This window comes from Globicephala melas, chromosome 15, assembly GCF_963455315.2.
Source record: "Globicephala melas chromosome 15, mGloMel1.2, whole genome shotgun sequence".
Classification (NCBI taxonomy): domain Eukaryota; kingdom Metazoa; phylum Chordata; class Mammalia; order Artiodactyla; family Delphinidae; genus Globicephala; species Globicephala melas.
The window spans coordinates 51,035,368-51,055,989 of record NC_083328.1 but is presented as its reverse complement, the minus strand read 5'-3'; the positions used below and the strand labels follow the sequence as shown (position 1 = coordinate 51,055,989).

Sequence of the window (20,622 nt, the reverse complement as noted above, 5' to 3'; positions counted from 1 at the left end):
AGATCTTATTATAGCATTACCTCTAAAATGCTTTTACAGTGCCCTGTTGCTTTCAGGACTTAACTTTATTCCCCTAATTTGCCAAATACAAACCATCCGTGGCTAAACCTCTGCAGTGAAGTTTTAACACCTTTGTTTGGATCAACAATACTGAGCTATATTAAAATCCCAGGAACATAAAGTCTGTGGCCACAGTGCTTGTGCTGACTTTGCACTAAACCCCATTCTTCAACTGGCAAATCCTACAGGCCCTTACACACCTCGCACAGTTGCCATTTTTTCCTCAAAGCCTTCATTGATTTCAGCTCTAGGTTGGTGCCCCGCCCTCAGTTCTTCTGTTGAATGGTTTGCAAATTTTAGCCATAGCATGACTTTCCTGGGGAAGGGAAGAATCTGCATATTAGAGACTAATTCAGCGTCTCTTCAATGAATGAATAATGAACTGCCATTATTGCCAAGTTAGGAAACCAATCTGATGAATAAGCAGAAGAGGTGCCACGTTTAATAAATTGAAGTCATCTGCAGACTTATTACAGAGGGTAAAAAGTATTCCATTATTGTTTACACTGGTTGCTGAGAAGTACCACAACAATTCATTTGGAAAGATGATCAGTAACTTGAAAAGTCTGTATTCGTGATTTCTGCTAACAGGGATTCGGATATTTCAATTTCTTAGTATACTAGAACCAGAGGAGACACTTCCCTGAAGATAGTTTGTCACTTATTGCTTGTGGGTACACTCTCATATAGTTTTTTCTATTTTATGGGTTCGATTTTAATCAAGTTATGCTTAATTTTCTTACAGTGTGTTAGACCCAAAATCAGAGAAGTTCTCTTATTTCAAACTTGGCTGAAAACTTAGAGGAAAAAAACATTTATTTAATCAGATTATTTTTATTAAGTGGGTCTCCTAGTAATCTGAAATGCTTTGTATTTATTTTCTTGTAGCATTTTATTTTCCAAATGACCTGTGAATGAACCAGTGCCAAAGAGAGAAAGCAAGAGAGCTGTTACTTAATTGAAGGAAAATATTCTGCTGAATGTTGTTTTTAGGAGAGCATCTTTTCCAAATCAGGAGGGAACTCATTATTCAGGACATCGGTTTGAATCTTATGAAAAGTGTGGCTTTAACAGTCTTCACCTTCTCCCCTCCCCAAGCCTGTGGTGTCAGTAGCGTTTATGAGGTTCCTTCTTCACAATTGGCATCTTTTTGGGATTTAGAAAATTTCTTTTAGCTTTGTGTTGAAAAAGTGCTAGCTAAGTATGTTAATTACGAGATATATGATTTTTCAAATTTGAATGGAGAGAACATTTAGAAGGGTGACAGTTTAGTTATTGCAGCTGATGGGAAAAATTTTTACAATAGCCTTGTGGAAATACAGATGAATATTTCCTTTTATTTAGAGCCATTTTGGACCTGTGAGGCCCTCCGAGAATCTCAAGTCTGGCCTCATTCTGTCCATTTTTCATTCCCTTTGAAAGACTTTCAAAGTAACTGGGTAAAGTTCCTCTCCCATCTGTCATAAGTAACACACAGATTTTTTTTTTTTAAAGCATGGATCATTCTTTTTTTTTTTTTAATTTTATTTATTTGTTTATTTTTTTATGGCTGTGTTGGGTCTTTGTTTCTGTGCGAGGGCTTTCTCTAGTTGCGGCAAGTGGGGGCCACTCTTCATCGCGGTGTGCGGGCCTCTCACTATCGCGGCCTCTCTTGTTGCGGAGACAGGCTCCAGACACGCAGGCTCAGTAACTGTGGCTCACGGGCCTAGTCGCTCCGTGGCATGTGGGATCTTCCCAGACCAGGGCTCGAACCCGTGTCCCCTGCATTGGCAGGCAGACTCTCAACCACTGCGCCACCAGGGAAGCCCACACAGAGATGTTTTTGTGCAGCTATCAGAGGAAAAGGAGGAAATTTAAAAGCACAGATGATTTGGGTATTAATACCTATCCTGAAAGTGACTCTGCTTGAACCAAGCTCTCTTGAACCGTTCTGTCACATGTTAATTTTTATTTTCTCAGCTTGAATTTATAAACATGACGGACCAACAGATTTTACATCAAGGTTGACAACCAGAAGGAACCCACTCCTCAAATCAGAGCAGCAAATGTTTGAAAAACCTTCTGGAAAAGTTCCACTGTTTATCAAACCAAGGCTGTCCCAGCTTTCTTTCTTTCCTTTTTTTTTTTAGTTTTTTTAATTGAAGTATATGTACAATATATTTTGAAAAGTTATAATGTATACCTGATTTTTATCCAATATTCGCATGCAAGTTTTAAATATTCAACTAATACTAAAAGGCTTTAGTAAAAACTACACTCCCTTGCCTGGTCTGCAGTCCTGTTCCCCCACCCCAACTCCAGTGGGAACCACTTTCAACTTTTTTGCTATTTCTACTAGTAATTATTGACATATTTTTATAGGATTGCACTGCTGTTTCTTGATCTATGTTAAATAGTTTCTAAACACCTCCTGTTACAGAAGTTAAAGTATGTCATCTCTCTCTCTCTCTCTCACACACACACACACACACACACACACACACACACACACAAACAACTTCCCTTTCCTTCTTCATCCCCTCCATGTAAGGCTCTCCCAGCTTTGCTGGAGAGGTGAAGGCATAAACTCCCTGGAAGGTATACCTCACTGCTAAATAGGTTTCTGGTCTAGAATATCTCAAGAGAAATTCCTGAAAGCAGCCTTTTGATTACGAAAGGATGAGAAAGGATGTGATGCAAGGAACACAAGTACTAGTAAATTGGTGCTTCCTACCCTCATGAAAGGTGTAAGACCATCAGAAAGGAAGTCCCTCCCTTCCCCCCAGCAAACATGTGTGTGCGTTCACACACACAGCACACACACACACACACACACACACACACACGAGAGTCAGAGACTGCAGGCTCTCTGGCCACGCTGTGGACTGGAATACATGAAAAGTCACACAATAAAGAAATAGAGTCAGTTCTTTGGTGTTTTTGAGTCTTGACTGGGTGCTCTGTGATATTTTAGAATCTTGTGACTCCCCAGGATACCTAAAGACCAGGCCTCAGACCCAGGTCCATTAGGGCTTAGGTAGTGTGCCCTGGGCTTTCTGATTCATGCAACCCTATTTCATTCTCACAGCGATTTTGCAGTCTGGGTACCATTCCCACCCCTCCATACTCAGAGAACGGAATGATGAAAGCATTTACTTAAGGTCACAAGGTTGATCAGTAGTATAGACCCAAGTCTACATGGTGTTTCTGTGGTCAGTGAGGTGCATGGGACATAGTTCTCTCTCCCTTCTTTCTGATGGAGCTGTTTTTTTGGTTCAGGGTAGCAATGTGTCTACTTGAAAATACTCCTCTCCTTGGCCTCCCTGCAGCCAGGAGGGCTCACCCAGTTCTGACCAGGGAGACGTAGGTTTCTTCCTCCTGATTCCTTCCTTTCCTTCCTGGACACTTGTAGCTGCTGTCTTGTGGTTGTGACAGTGAGAACCATACACTGAGGTTGGCCGGACAGGAAACGGAGGTGTCCAGTTTCTGGATGCCTTACTTGCGTGGCTTTATCAACCCTGATCAACTTCCCTATGAATTTCCTGTTAACTGAGAAAAGTAAGTGACTCTTTGGTTAAGTCACTATTTTTTTTTTTTTTTTTTTTTGCCGTACGTGGGCCTCCCACTGTTGTGGCCTCTCCCGTTGCGGAGCACAGGCTCCGGACGCGCAGGCTCAGCGGCCATGGCTCACGGGCCCAGCTGCTCAGTGGCATGTGGAATCTTCCTGGACTGGGGCATGAACCCGTGTCCCCTGCATCGGCAGGCAGACTCTCAACCACTGCGTCACCAGGGAAGCCCTGGTTAAGTCACTTTGATGGCTGTCGTGGACTGAACTGTGTCTCTCCAAAATTCATAGGTTGAAGCCCTACCCCTCAGTACCTCAGAATGTGACTGTATTTGGAGATAAGGCCTTAAAAGAGATAAATAAGGTTAAAATGAAGCTCTTAGATCTAATCCAGTCTGACTGGTATCCTTATAAGCAGAGATGTTAGGATGCAGGAGAGAAGGCAGTGGTGTGTGCATGCCTAGAGGGAAGGCCGTGTGAGGACGCGGTGAGGAGGTGGCTGTCTTCACGCCAAGGAACGTTCCCAGAAAACAACCCTCGATCTTGGACCTCCAGCCTTCAGAACTGTTAAAAAAATAAATTCTGTTGTTTAAGCCACCTAGTCTGGTATTTTGTTGTTATGGCAGCCCTAGCAAAGGAATACAGTGGGGTTTTTTTACATGCAGCTGAAAGCAGTCCTACTGATATAGAAACCAAACAAAGTATTACAGACCAAAATAATATAACTGATTTGAATTATTCCACCCTTTCTTTTTTTATGAATGCTGTCTCCATAGCACTCATGGCACTGTGCTCTGTTTACTTGTTTAATTTCCAGCGTCCCAGCCCTACACACACACACACACACACGCACACACGCACGTGCATGCGTACACACACACACAGAGCTTCCTTAGGCTGAGGTTGCCTATTTCTGTTTCCTCATTCACCTAGCACAATGTTTAGCACGTATATAGTCTGTTAAATAAATTATTTAAAGGAATGAACTTGATAATATTTAGGAAAACAGAATGGTCCAATTAGAATAATGATAAAAAACACATCTGCTCTTTTATCATTTCAGAATAATAATTTTGGTATTGGAACATATATTCCTAATCTCAAAAGGTGATTTTTGTCTCGACTTGGCTTAGTTTACAGGGTGTTTGCTTTCTCTGAACTTTCATGAGTCAGTTTGTTTACGGGAAAGGATTAGATAAATCATGTATTTCCTTTAGTCTGTTTACCTGTATATCTATCCATCATCTATTTTTCCTCTGTGAATTTCCCATCCTTCTTTAAGGTATCCTATGGTTGAAACATTTCACGTTAAACTTTCCATAATTAGGAACTTGAATCATTGCCTAACTTACAATTTGATAGGTAATGTGTAATTATTGAATTTCTCTGCTATCAATCTCAGTCCTGGGGTAAGTTTTTTTAAGCAAAATAAAAGTGTTTTTGCTTCTTCTAACTTAACTTTTGAGTAGTCCAGGAAATATTTTAATTTCTCTTTAGGTAGTTGGTGCTTTTCTTTTCTAATATTCTTTTGTGGAGAATAAATTATGTGAACTTTCAGTAAGTGTAATGTAGTATTTTGCTGGATTTGGTACTTTTTAAACAGTATCTAGTGCTATTTTCTTAAATCATGAAGAAATTTGGTAGTTTAGATATGATATATTCAATATTTTGTTTAAAATACTCTACCCAGAACCTGACATAGCTACAACATAGAATAGGGTCAAGATAATATGATGTCTTGACTCATTTATGTGCATTAAGTTTCCGTGACCACATGAATTCATTTGAATTTATTTGAATAAACTAATTTTGAGCCCTTTGGTGCTTTCAAGTGTTCATAATTATTCTCAATTTTAAAATTAAATTTGTGCAGGACCTAACACACAGTAGGCTCTTAAGTGTCTCCTAAAATGAGTATGAAAGATGTGGACATTGACCGCATACTGTTTTTCCACTTCTCTTCCTTATTTGATGGTTTTGTATGTCTTATTTTGGATTTGTATGCACTCTGCTGTTTCTAAAATTGGTAGCCAAGTGATGCATTTTTTTAACATTAGTTATCAAGTTTTGTCTTACTTTTAAATTTCATGTGGTTTGTGGGGCGCCACTGTGGGCAACTGTTTACCTTGCTGACATCCACTTTCCTGGGTTGAAAGTATGTTGACCTTGATTATAACCTCGACTATAAGAGAGTTTAGGAGAGTTGCCTAGAATCTGAAAACATGAAGCCCAGTGTGATTGTAAATGCCTACTCCTATAACATGCTCAATTATGTAATAAAAATAATCCAGAAAGTTGTCAAGTTTCTTGAACATTTTATACTGGGATTCACTTTATACAGTACAGACTTACCTATGAGAAAGAGTTCCTTTTTTGAATAATCTTTCACCAAACTGAAGGTTGGCCTTACAGTCCTGAGGCTGTGACTCTCTGGTCATCTGGAGGAATGTCTCTTTCTTCTTTGAACAAGATGATATGTTTAAACTTTTTTTTTTTTTGGAGGAATATGTTAAATTGTGTCCATTGAATGACTCATTTTGTAGTGTAAAAAGTGATATGAATAAAATTATCATTGAAATTTCTACCCTGTCTGCTTTACTCACTTAGACAATATGACCTTACAGAGTTAGGCAAAGCTAACATGGCAGAAGAAAAAGTGATTATCTGAAACACATTGTATCTAGATTGAAAAGAATGTGTTTTATAGTTGAGGGTCCCATACAGAAAATACCTTCCTAGACTTACTCTCCAGTATAGATAGCATCAGTGTATTGGGAAGGGAACCAACATTTTTCAAGTGCTTAGTAAAGGTCACGCATTCTACCAGGTTCTTACAATTGGGCATAATGCATCTGGGAGACAGCTTAACAAAATGGTTGTGAGTGTGTATTGTGGGGTCCCAGCTTTGTCACTGATTAGCTGGGTAAGTTACTGTCCTCTTCTTCCTCATCGTCTTTTCCATCAATCCCGTGAGAGAGGTGACAGGTATTCCCATTCTGTAGATAAGGGGACTGAGGCCCATTTAAGTAATTTGTTCAGGGCTACACAGCTAGCAAGTTGCAGTGCTTGAATCTGGAGCCAGACCCAGCTCAGGCACACCCCCGCCCCTCTACCCTTCCATGTGGCACTCCCCCACTTCCCCCACTAAGGCTGTGTCTGGGTAGCTAATGAGTTAATGGTTTTGACCAAGTTGGCTGGTTGCTTTCGTGTCGAATGAGCTCAGATTTGGGGCACTGTTATATGAAAAAGGCTCTGAAAAAGGAATTGGGAGAAGTGACTTGTAGGCGACCATTCTCTTAGCTAAGTGACCTTGAGCAAGTCATCTGTCTCAGTTTTCTTATCTCTTGTACCATTCTTTCAGATTTACTGTTTTATCATCATGAAGTGTTAGTCTTTGTCTCTAGTGATACCCGCTTGTGTTGAAGTCTGTCTTATATTAATATGGCCAGTTCAGCTGTTTTATGCTTAGTGTGTGCATGCATGGTGTAGCTTTTTTTTTCTAATCTATCTGTGTTTCTGTTTGTTTCTTTGCAGAGAGTGCATAGTTGATATATAGTTGATTCTAGCTTTATTATTGTTATTATTTTATCCATTCTGACAATCTTTGCCATTTGAATGGAATGTTTAGTGCATTTATATATATTTTTTTAATTTTTTAATAAATTTATTTATTTTTTTATGGCTGCCTTGTGTCTTCATTGCCGTATGCGGGCTTTCTTTAGTTGCGGTGAGCGGGGGCTACTCTTCGTTATGGTGCGCGGGCTTCTCATTGCAGTGGCTTGTCTTGTTGCGGAGCACGGGCTCTAGGCGCACAGGCTTCAGTAGTTGTGGCATGCAAGCTTCAGTAGTTGTGGCTCGTGGGCTCTAGAGCACAGGCTCAGTAGTTGTGGTGCACGGGCTTAGTTGCTCCAAGGCATGTGGGATATTCCTGGACCAGGACTCGAACTTGTGTCCCCTGCATTGGCAGGCGGATTCTTAACTACTGTGCCACCAGGGAAGCCCCTCTATTTACACTTAAAGTTGTTGTTAATATGGTTATATTCTTGAGTTAATGTCTTCAGAGTTATATTAAATTTACATTTTGATTTTCTATATAGTCTTACTTTTCTTTCTCTTTTAACTTTATGAAAAATAACCTTTAATAGGTTGGATACTTATTAGTGTAGCTGGTTTGTTGAATGTGTCACTCTTAATAAGACACAAACAGAAAATAGCTTTATTCTTCTTTTAAAAGTGTTGGAAAATCTAATTTAAAATATTAGAAAATGTAGTATAATGTAAATAAAATTTCCATTCTCTTGTCCAGTTTATAGCTTCTCCCCTTTTCCATCCTCAGGCCTGAACCCCAGCTTGGTGATGAACATCAACAAGGAAGAAGGGTCATTTCTCCTTCTGTACTTCTTTCTGCCCACTGTCTCTGGCTCCTCCAGTGTTGGCAGGGGCAGAAAAGGGGCCAAGGCTGTTGCAGTTAGCTGGTGCTATTGTTTTCATGGCCAGTGCTTTCTCATAGGCAGCCTAATGTGTTCTTGGGAGATCTTCTGCAGGGTCCATCTCTACCATGCCATTTTTGGATGTGGGCAGTGCAACTCCTGAGTGACCACTTATGCCGTGCAGCTCCTGTCCTCCAGTGGTATCACTGGAGTATCCCTGAGTGCCTGTCCAGGCAGTCCACTTGGGTAGAGACCTATCAGGATCACTCAAACCTCATTACCTCCATGGGATCCACTTGGTCCACAGGAACAGTCATGTTAGCACCATCAAACTCAGTTCCACTTTCTCTGAGGCTCTGTTGCCTTGCCCTACGATTGCAGGCAGCATCCGCCAGGCTTGAGGGCTCCGTCCTCACACATGTGCCACTGAGCAGGCTGTGAGTTTTGGCATAGATGATCAACCTCCCTCACTGCAGAGAGCCCCAAGGTATAAGGGTTGTTTTGGGCACTTGATTTGAGCTGGTCAAGAGGGAAAATAAAAGGAACCACTGTCTGCTCCCGAGAATTTTCTTTGAAAAAGTGACTTCTGCAATGCAAGTTCTCATACATAGACTTTGAGGGTGACCTCTGGACTGGTTTGACCATGTGTAGCAAGTCCTGTGGTCTGGTCCTGTGACCGGAACTCATCACCTATTGCCTTTAGCATTGAGACTTTAGCTGAAAATTTGAAATGATAGGAAACTTTCCATCCAACTTCTGTTGAAGAGAATCTAAAAGTTATTGGCCTAACTGGCAAGATGCACAGAGAAGCGTTATACCTTCAGTTACATTTAGAACTTGTGAACTACCACACTCTAATCTTTTCCCTTCACAGTAATGAGAAATACTAAGTACAAAATAAATGCTTAATGAATCGACTCATGGTGATTTGCGGTTATTGGTCTCTGGGGAAGGTAAGGGTGACCAGTATAATAAGATGAATGAGGTTTCTAATCTGCAATGCTCTTTACTAATTTGGTTAAACGGTCACTTAAGTGGGAAAAAAATTCAAAACTATTGTTAGCTCAGTCAAACTAGTTGGTCAGGTTGGCTAAGGTAGCTAAAACCTGAAACTGGGTTGACAGGCTTCTCTGGTGGAAATCTTTAAACCGTGCAGTTCATATATATATTTATACATTTATGTATATATAAAAGATGTATGTGTATGTAATATGTGTATATAAGTGTATATGTTTATATACTGTATGTGTATATAACATGTATATAGCATATGTATATAACATAGATATATATTTTTATAGTCCTGATAAAGCTGTCAGAGAAAGAGTTGACATATGGTGGGGTCACCCCAAATAGATTTTAAGAGTTGGCAAAGAATAAATAGCACAGATGAAGGAGAATGGTTGGAACAAGAAACAGGTAATTTTCTAAATTTTTGGCGGAGATACAGATAAATATAAAAATGTATTTATCAGTTCGTTAGTTAGCTTATTTTGAAGTAGAAAATAACCTTAAACCATTTAATATGGTTTTGTACTAGAATCTATAGGTGACAGTATGATAAGAAGTTATTTTAAAGGTATAAATTTAATTATCAATATATTTTCTAAATATATTAACATGCATTATTTATTTCACAGTAGTGATTTATGTGACTAAAAAGGAGATTATATATCAGTAATATCTAAGATTAAAGAAATAACTTTGGAGCTTGTAACAATAATACATGATCATGCTAAAAATATTGGAGAATAACTGAAAGGTATAAAAAAGACATCAAAAGTGCTTGCTCTTAATCTAATCATAAACAGACAACCATTATAGGCCAGAATGAGAAACACCAGATTGCTTCTTGTTTATTGATACATTTTTTTCCCACGAGTTATAGAAAATTGGCCTTTTCATGACAGAACTTCCTTTGATCTATATTTAATCAGCTCAATTACTTTTCTGTTAAAGACTAATAAGAATTCCCTTTCATGGCTGGGAAGCTGCACCAAGATTGTGTCCAGTCTCATCAGAAATCTGCTAAATATAACTTCTCAAACTTTATTTGTAGATTTTCTTGTAAATTTTTGAGCCTTAGTCAGTTGTTATGAATTACTTTAAGATGCAAAAAAAAAAAAAAGAAATAAGGAAAGTGAGCTGGTGCCTAAGAAAAGAGGTATTTTAATGTTTAAGCCTTTTCTTAGTTCAAGCTCTGGAACTTCTTACGGCAGTTAATTTAATGTGAACCTCGATATATTTTTTTCTGTAAATGGGGCAGTGTCTGGCTGCTGGTGGGGTCAAATGCAAGGGAGAATATGAATGCTTTTGGCCTATTTTTCTGGGTGTACTTTAAGCAAAGTAAGCATTCGTGAAGGTATTCCAAATTTGCTAGAAAGCTTGGAGTTTTGGGCAAGAGATTTAAAAGGAGATGTTGTGTACAGAGATCTACTTTAAGCAAAGGGGTAAAAGTATCTTTACCCCGTTTCTTTTATTATAAGGCCCATCTTTGAAAATGATTAGCCTTTGGTGAAGATTGAACACTTTGAAAAATAACTTTGTAGAGGAAAAACTGTGTGTGCAATAGTGGTATTTAACTGAGAATACACTTTTTCTTTACCATGGGAAAGTACTGAAATGGGTTAGCTGAAAAAAAAAAAAAGAGTAGTTTATCTTCCTAAAGATAATTCATCCATTATTTAGAAGAAGACCCCAGGTCCTTATACTAATGAATTTTTTTTTTTTTCGCCAAAGATCTGTGTATGGAACATTTGAAAATGATAGATAACTAATAGAAAGGGGGAGGAAAAAATGGAAACATGTTTCATCACATAAGAACCATCCCACAGTAAGTTTGGCTTCTAACACATTTTTCAGGTTAAAAAAAAATGGATATTAGATAGCTGTCCTGATAGAAATGGTGACTTGCAAAATACTCTGTATTGTTTAAAAATTGGTGGAAGACTTAACCTGAAATAGCAGAGCAAAGAAGATTGTGATTAGGCTAATACAGTTAAGTTTTTCATCTCTGCGCATACCTCACAGACCGTGCACATATTGTGGCAAAATGATTACCAAATGTTTCAGGGGTGGTGAGTCTATTTCTTCTCCATGAGAATTTATGAAGTTGTTAAATTAGGTTTCTTTGGAGTCATAACAATTTATTTCATTAAGATGTTTACTGGATAAATATTTCCACTAAATTTTCATCAGTTTCGAAGAGGTATTATTTATTCAATGAAAAGTGTTAGCAGTCTGTTGCAAAATACATCCTTTTTTTTTTTTCCTTCAACAGTGGATTTTTTTCCCCCTTTGGTTCAAATAAGTCTCTTACTTTAAACTGCTTCAGTAGATCTGATATCTTGTGTGCACAGATGCCGTGGGTTTTATTGTAAGCCCACCACCGGCATCTCCAAGGCACATACATGCAAGCTGTCGTGCGTGTGTTTACTATACGTGGGCGGGGCGGGGAGGGCTGTTGATTTCTAAGAGAAACTGAAACCCTTGGCACATAGGTTTATTTTGCATCATTTCTAGGTCATATAAGTACATAGTGACTTTTTTTGGGGGCGGGGGGACATGCTGTAGGTATGTAGCTCCTTTATAATTCCTTACAGCTGTCAAATGAGCTAGAGGTTAGTGTCTGTGTCATGCCAAAGCATGCCTGATTAGTGACATGGGCAAAAAGTAATTGTTCTTGAGGTTACAATGGACCCTCACCCTGCATATATGGTTTTGAGGCCATAAACTGAAGGTTCTCGTGAATGTTGTATCAGCTAACGTATGCAATTTATAAACAATATTTTAGTAAAGACCAAAGTGAGGAAGCAGCATGATAAAGCAGAAAAGTGAGAGCTGACATTCCTGGGTTTGAATATCAGGTCTGCCTTTTAGTGGGTATGTGACCCTGGTTTAGCTCCCTAGCTCCCTCTGAACTTGTCCTGGTCTGAAAGGGGAGACCCTAGTGACTAACTGGGATGCGAGGGTGTGTTGTGGAGATTAATGAAATACTGGGTGTAAAGCCCCTAACACATCACCTGGCTTAAAATAGTTTCTTCCTAAGTGTAGTTCTTTCCCCTTTTCTTTTCTTTTCTTCTCGTAGACATTTGAATTAAATATGGTATGTTGGGTCACTTGAACAGTTCATACACCTCATTATATTTCTAGAAAAATCATGATCCCAGATTCGATTTTATTTTGGGGGGATTGCATTCTTTTCATAAAATCTCTTGGAAAAGGAATCTGTACGTTGCTTTGCTCATTTCTTCATTCAGCAGTTGTCAGTACTTGTTACACACCAGCTTTCCTGAGCCCTAGGAGTTTATGTTCCACCAAGAGACATCAACAATTAAGAGAGAAGTGACTGTAGAATTTTACGTTCCACAGGAGGTACATTGCTGAGGCCCCGTAGAAGCACGGAGTAGGGGCCTCTGAACCAGGATACCCTTCAAGCCCTCAAGAGGTGCCCTCCTTCCTATTCTTGTTTTCTGTTTCTCAGAGATGTTTCATTTCTGATGTTTAGTTTAGCCAGACCTCTAAATATTCCCTTTCCTTCTTTGTTGAGACACACATGTTTTGAAGACTGTCTTAAGTGAGAAGATCCTCCATTTCTTGATCACTGGAATAGTACTACTCTCTTTTCCTGATGGCTGCCTGCCCTTAATCTTGTTGGCATTTTAGTGTGAGGGATCCTCTTGACAAGTGGGAGCTGTTGATGAGGTAAGCGATGATTACATAACCCTGTTACTGGACAGTTATATGGAGCATCACAGTCACTGGAAATAGAAGCAGCTTCTGAGAACACAGGGGGAAAGATAAATTATATCTGGTGTTTGTTAGAATATTTCTGCCTGTGAATTATAGAAGACAGCAGCTTAAACTCAAAGAAGTCACACCTAACATGAAGTGCGAGGTTAGGAATCCAGACATGTTGGGAGGGGCAGCATCTCAGCAATGCCACTGAGAACCAGGCTCTTTCTGTCTTTCACTCTTTATCATCTGGCTTTTGTCCCCATGGTGATGAGGTGGCTCTGCACTGTCCAGAAGCTATTCCCAAGAAAGTGGGAAGGGGTTGTCTTCATATCTTGATTGCAGACTTTCTCAGAGCCTTCTTTCTTGCATCTTATTGGTCAAAACTGGGTCAGATGGCTTCCCCTTCATTTTCCTAAGGGTGTCTGGGGAACAGACCATTTTAGCCTGACACATTGCCTCACCCCCCAGAAGAAAATTAAGGTTATGAATGTTGGTTAGACAAATAGCCATGACCACCGTACCTGGGGATTTTATTTTTGTCATTTCTAATGACCTTTGATTTAGATTTCATGATGTGGTATAAGCAACCACCTCATTCATTCTTTTATCTGACAAATATTTATTAAATGCATAGGACTTTGTATTATACTATTCCCAATTTAATAAAACTAGGCCTCGAATTATGGCTGCTTGAATGAAAACTATGTGAGTATGGGTGTAAGCTGATAGAAGTTTCTCTTAGCTCATGTAGTAAATTGCTGGAACCGTGATTTTCAAATTGACAAAAACTCAGTTTTGTTTAGCTGACCTTCATCGTGCAACTCGTTCGTAATTATTACCCCCATACTCCCTTCTCTGACCCTCAGTCCTTTTTTACCAATAAATTTGGAGGCCTGCCTCCTAAGGCCAAGTTGTACTGGTTTTCCCCTAATACTCCCTTTTCCAGCTTTTATGTGCTTATCCATTAAGTCAGACAAATTTCCTTTTCAGAATTTGGCATTGTTTCTTTACTGGAAAGAAAATAGGTTGTTTTAGGCCTGGAAAACTTGAAAAAGAAAACAGAAAACCGTCAACTACTTGTTTTTTTTCTTTTTTTTCAAATCATCAAATCCCTTGTTAGGATTTTCAGTGTTGGGTCTTGTGCATACTCTGGTCAGAGGGAACCAAAGTTTCTTCTTGTCCTGGCTCATCTTTGAAGCAGGCGTGGCACATCTCGACACATGGTCTTTCCCCAAACCATGACATAAATCTGCTTTTTAACTTATGTCCAGAATTAGATTTCCAGTAGTGGTGTCTGGCAGGGTCAGTCAGTCAAATTCCAAGGCTGTGAGGATGATCTTACTTGGTATGTGACTTTCCCCGTTTATTGTGGAAGCTGGATTCTGGCCTTGTATGACCCCTTCTAGTTTCTTCCAAATTCTGGCCAAATTAGTGGTTTTCATATATAAAGTGCCCATATTTTGGCTGATTCCCAGTGACAGATCTCTCAGGTAGCATAAGTGGTTTGGAGATATGATGGTTTATATCTGTGGTCCCAAAGTTTGCACCAATAAAGGACGCTAATTTTTTTTTTTAATGGTGTCCTCTCAGATCTCTTGTTTAATAGGATATTTGTTCATGACACAGATCATGTTGATATTAGTTGTAGGTCATCCATTTTCCCACTTATATTAATCAAAGGCATATTAACTACCAACAGTTTCTGACAAGCATGAGATAACCAGTGTTTCTATGTTGATATCACTTATTTCAAATCAGAGATATTTAAAATTAAAAAAAAGCTTTATTATAGTTAAATACATACCTCTAATTTGGCTTTTGAATTATTGAAAGGAAGCTTTAAGGCCATTATTACTTCATTTATAAAACCATAACTACAGGCTGTTCATTTTTCCTAGTGTGATATTCAATTAAATTTTTTTTTGCTTATTTCCCTAGATTTTCCATTTTTGGTGAAGGGTGTTTGGAAAACAAGGTTATGGTATTTATGGTCTGTGTATTCCTCTCTTTCTCATATTTTCACACATGAGTTTCGTCCGGGTGATCATTCATTTTAACTTTTCGTCATGGAAAATTTTAAATTTAAAAGTAGAGCAGATATTATAATGAACCTTCATGTGTTCATGGTTAAACTACAGCAAACTCATGGTTGCTTTTGTTTCATCTCTCACTTGCCATCTACGACCCCAACTGGATTGTTTGGAGACAAATCCTAGATATCATATTTTTTTCTGGACAGCCAGTTATGAATTAAAGATCTGCAAGGAGCCCCATCCCAGTAATTACTAAGCCAGAGATTAGGGTTTGGCTCAGTGTGTGCATGTTGACCCATGTTTCTAGATTAGTCATCAATCTGTCTTGGCTTTCTTTTGTTAGCAGGACTTATCTGCAACTGCGATTTCAGAAACTAGAATGGGCAGCTGTGACACTTAGTACTACACTGGCAGTGAGAGAGTAATGCTGGCTGATGTCTAAGTTAAGGAAGCAGGAGAGAAGAGGTCCCAGATGCTCGTTTAATCTAGTGATTCCATGTGGGAAATTGGTGTTGCTTTAAAGCAAAGAGGTTCTGGAACTAAATGTAGCCAAAAGGGTCGTATTCAGCCTTGGCTCTTTGCAGGCATGTGTGTGGTTGCAGGTTTCATGCTCCTTAAGGTAAGACGTTGGGAGAATTTCTTATTTAAAGTTTAGAAAGGATTTTGATTGTCTGAAAAGAAAGGGCAGCCTAAAAAAGCACAGGCTAATCTAGGAGTCCCCATTGAATGTTTCTGTGTGTGTGTGTGTGTGTGTGTGTGTGTGTGTGTGTGTGAGAGAGAGAGAGAACATGTGTGTGTGTGTGTGTGTGTGTGTGTGTGTGTGTGTGTGTGTATGAGTCCTCTGGGCTGTGATTGCCTTGAATTTATGCCTTGGTGGTCATTTCAAATCGTTGAAGCTCTTTTGGTTCGGAAATCGTGGTCATTGTTTCTGAATCTACACATCCCCCACTGGAAGTTAAATTACTTTTCACATGGAACCTAACGCATCAGGGTCAGAGTCAGAATTACATTCTTGTGAACATTATTCCATTAGCTGTTTTACTTAGATTTGGTGGAAATCGTTAATAGTAGTAGATGATTAACTTGCATTAAATTAAACCATTCCCTTCCTAATTTGTGCTTGAGTGTATAAGGTCAAAATATTAGAATAATTTAATGTACAACAAAAAGTAATTGTGAATAGAAAAGTTAGTATTTATTAGTGACTAATAGATTTTTATGTCAACTATTTATTGTAAATAGTAAATGTAAAATAAAATCAGAGGTATCCTTTTAAAAAATTTATTGAAGTATAGTTGATGTACAATGTTGTGTTAATTTCTACTATACAGCAAAGTGATTCAGTTATACACACACACACACACACACACATATATATATACACATTCTTTTTCATATTCTTTTCCATTATGGTTTACCACAGGATACTGAATTTAGTTCCCTGTGCTATACAGTAGGACCTTGTTGTTTACCCATTGTATATATAATAGTTTGCATCTGCTAATCCCAAACTCCCAATCCACTCCCCATCCTACCCTCCCCCTTGGCAACCACAACTCTGTTCTGTATGACTGTGAGTCTGTTTCTGTTTCATAAAAGTTCATTTGTGTCATATTTTAGGTTGCGGGATCCTATTTTGATTTGCTTTCCTTTTTTTCTTTTTTACTTTCCTTTCCTGTTTTTCTTAATCCAAAAGTCTAAGCTAAGAAAAACAGAGCCCTTAAATGGCCTATTGGTCTGGACAATAAAAAATGCTTTAACAGAAGGAGATAGTAGCTTATGATTCTGTTACATTACGTTACCTGCACAGGCTATTACAATCTCCTCATATCATTTCCCACTGGGAGTATTGAAACAGGAGTGGAGTTTTATACATTTACTTCTTTATTTATACATTTACTTCGTGAAATTAAACTGTTTGAGGGTATGACATTGGGATAGATGTGAAGTGAATATTCAAATTCTAATTTTGAAAAATCCCCATTTATTTTTACCATTTGCTCCTAAGAAATCGTCTTTTTTTTTTTGCGTGGCTTGCAGAATCTTAGTTCCCCCACCAGGGATTGAACCCTGGCCCAAGGCAGTGAAAGTGTGGAATCTTAACCACTGGACAACCAGGAATTCCCAGAAATCAAGTCTTTGGAATCAAAGTCTTTAACATATTTCATTTAGGTAGAAATTAAGAAATATTTTAAGTCTAAGATGATAGATTGCAGTTGTGAATGTTGTAACTGAAACCGTAACATGAGGAAATTATAACAGGTCTTAAAAGTTCACCTTTGCTACTTTCTGTTATTAGTGGATAGTCTTTCTTCTTTTCTCCCCACAGGAAAAGATGGCTTCTCTACGCTATGGAATCCTGAAACATGATCTTTCTTAAAAGGGTAGGTGTCTGTGCTTTTAAAATTAACTTATTATGACTTTTAAAAATTTTTGTTATCTTGAATAAATTACAACCCAAGCTATTTAATTGAGAAGCCAATTTTAGGCAGCTAATGCATGCCATTGTAAGTTGAATTAAAACCTCAGATTCAGCTTTCTAAATTCAATATTGAGTTTTCCAGGCTTTTTAAAGAATGACTATTTTGAGTGAATAGCTGTTATCTACAGTAGTCAATGCATGTGATGTGTAATAAGTGAATGTCTCTCACTAGGCACATTTTTTATTGAAATAGACAACTTCAACCTATGTGGCTGAAATATGTTCCTATTTTTTCAGTGGGTGACATCATTCTGGGAAGCCCAGAGAGTTTGGAAATATACAATGGTCTGTGGCCAAAGTTGTCACATCTTCCATTTTTTCTATGAGATTTCTTTCTCAGAGCATGGATTGTGATTTGCTTGATACTTTATCAGCTATAACAAGGTCGTGGCCACTCTAGGTTTATGGAGGCTTTTGGTAATCTATACAGAGTCTCCAAGAGGTTATTAAATTTCATGGATGGAGCTCCTAGCCTAGCAGTTGCTTTGTTTTCCTGGTAACTTTTACTCTGTCATATGGACCAACATCTGCTGGCTCTTCTGTTCTGAAAGATATGCTTGGGGACTTTGATTCTGATGAGAGTGATGTGTCCAGAAGTCTGTATAGATGCTGGAAAAGCTCTAGACACAAGTGCTGTGGTGGGTCTGATGTGGCCATCACCCCAAACCACAGGATTACCTCTGAGATTTTGGGATGTTCCAAGATCCCAGCAGTCAAACTTGACGTTGAACCACTATCCTTCAATGTGTCCCTCTAGTCTCCTCTCAGATTTTAGGAGTTTAGCTCTTAGATCTTTGGGCAGAGAAGTTATGGTGTGGAAACATTCTTCGCCATTTTATAATCACAGATTTGTGAAGCTGATGGGGTCTGTCTTCATTCTTCTGTCAGCTTCATAAAAGTGGCTTTTCACCTCCAGCTTTCAATGACCTTGTCCAGCTCATGGCCATCTCCAGCCAGGGGATGGTTCAGTTCTCCTCTCTGCCAGAGCTCCCAAAGTTAATTACCCATATATCACTTATAAAACATCACCTGCCTCTAGATAGCAAAAGGGGAGAATTATGACATGGACTAGATCTTTGGAAATCTGGGGTGGAGAACAAACATGCTTTCTTATCTCTGAATTGGAAATAGAGGAGGTGAAACTGAGATGAAATATTTGTCCCATTTAAGATGAATTGAAACACCAGTGTACACTCAGCATTTGGACATAAACACTACAGGGGTGTATTTGTAAACAGAGATATTAAATGGAGAAATTGCAGCTAATTTGCTGCACAAATGGACTTCAGAAATCTGCTCTGTGCAGATTACTTACATGAAGTGACTGCAGAGTTACTAAGTAAATGTTTGCTTTATTTTATTTTTTCCTGAAATTATTTCTTCAGATTTTTGGCTTCAAAGATGACACAGAGAAACATGAGTTAATCACAGGCGGAGAACTGATGAACATTATATAAATGTTGAGTTATAAAAGTACACTTTTAGGAAATCCAAATTGTTAGACCTTGATCTTCGCAGCTAGAATGATAATTGGGCTTCACTGCAGCATAAATAATTTATATTGTACATCTGCTACCAGATATACATTGAAAAAATTTGACTTCCAAGCTTTAGAAAAGTTGCATTTTCTCATTTCTCTAATACCAATCCAAACTCCCTCTTGTGAACAAAGACCTACATCTGTACAACATGTATCACATATCTGGTGGATACTTGGGAACATGGTCTTTAAAAGAGGGCTCCTAACCTGTGTGCACAGAGCCCAGGAGGCAGTGGGAGATTGTAAGAGGTCCTAGAATCCATGATAATATCAAGTATTGCTCATATATTAAATAAATAAGGTATCCTGTGTTTATGTGTATGATTATTTGAAAACCCTATATAGTTGCTGCTGTTATGAGGAAATATACATGAATATAAGTGCTATTGAATTAAGAGGAGCTCTTTACTATAATAGATTTTCTTAACAGGAGGTAAAGCACAACTATTGTAAACAGTTAATAACTCATTTTGACTTTAAAAATGGGTCCTCACCACCTCACACAGGTTAGAATGATCATCATTAAAAAGTCTACAAATAATAAATACTGGAGAAGGTGTGGAAAAAAGGGAACCCTCTTGCACTGTTGATGGGAATGTAAGTTGATACAGCCACTATGGAGAACAGTATGGAGGTTCCCCAAAAGACAAAAAATAGAGTTGCCATATGATCCAGCAATCCCACTGCTGGGCATAAACCCAGACAAGACTATAATTTGAAAAGATACATGCACCCCTATGTTCATAGCAGCACTATTTACAATAGCTAAGACAACCTAAATGTCCATCGATAGATGAATGGGTAAAGAAGATGTGGTACCTATATACAATAGAATATTACTCAGCCATAAAAAAGAATGAAATAATGCCATTTGCAGCAATGTGGATGGACCTAGAGATTATCATACCAAGCAAAGTAAGTCAGAAAGAGAAAGAAAAATACTGTATTATATCATTTATATGTACAATCTAAAATACAATATAAATGAACCTATCTACAAAAGAGGAACAGACTGACAGACATAGAGAACAGACTTGTGGTTGACAAGGGGGAGGAGGGGAGGGGGAAGGAAGTATTGGGATTAGCAGATGCAAGCTATTACATATAGGATGGATAAACAACAAGGTCCTACTGTATAGCACAGGGAACAATATTCAATATCCTGTGATAAACCATAATGGAAAAGAATATGAAAAAGAATATATACATGTGTAACTGAATCACTTTGCTGTACAGCAGAAATTAACACAACATTGTAAATCAACTGTACTTCAATGAAATAAAAATATGGGTTCTCATAATCAGGATTTAGAATTGTTGCTCTAGAACTTTGTGAGGTTATTTAAATCAGGTTAGAATTGAACCCATGATCCAGCCAAGACAGAGCCAGAATGTTTTAAACAGTTACAGGAAAGAAATACCCACACATATTTTTTTACGATATTAGATTGGATTGCTGAGGGCAATGAAGCAACTTCCTTCTAAAAGACTTCAGTCTCCTCTCTTATACACTGGGTTGGTTCAACACCACCAGGAAGGGTAGACTTGCACTGTCCACTGTGATAGCCAGTAGTCACATGTGGTTACTGAAATCTAAATTTAAATTAATAAAATTAAAAATTGAGTTTATCATTAACGCTAGCAACAATTTCAGTGCTCAATGGCCACATGTGGCTAGAGGCTGCATACCGGACAACACATAGAACATTTTCATCATCACAGAAAGTTCTTTTAGACAGTGCTGGGAATGACTGTCATCACTAGGACTATTCCCTACCACTTTTAGTAGCTTTATC

General features: G+C 38.4%; 1 protein-coding gene across 7 annotated transcripts in view; it reads left to right on the top strand.

The window, feature by feature from the left end:
• The window catches only part of PLCB4 (phospholipase C beta 4), a 421,043-nt gene that overhangs the window by 10,734 nt on the left and 389,687 nt on the right, over positions 1–20,622 (top strand). For 4 of the 7 annotated variants that reach the window (XM_060284138.2, XM_060284144.2, XM_060284139.1 and 1 more), the window contains exon 2: positions 17,134–17,188. The exons of 2 other annotated variants lie outside the window; for them this stretch is intronic. The gene's annotated coding sequence lies outside the window, so the exon portion shown is untranslated. Of the gene's footprint in view, positions 1–17,110; positions 17,189–20,622 lie in introns of those variants that run through there. One more of the 7 variants, XM_060284143.1, reaches the window with a different exon arrangement.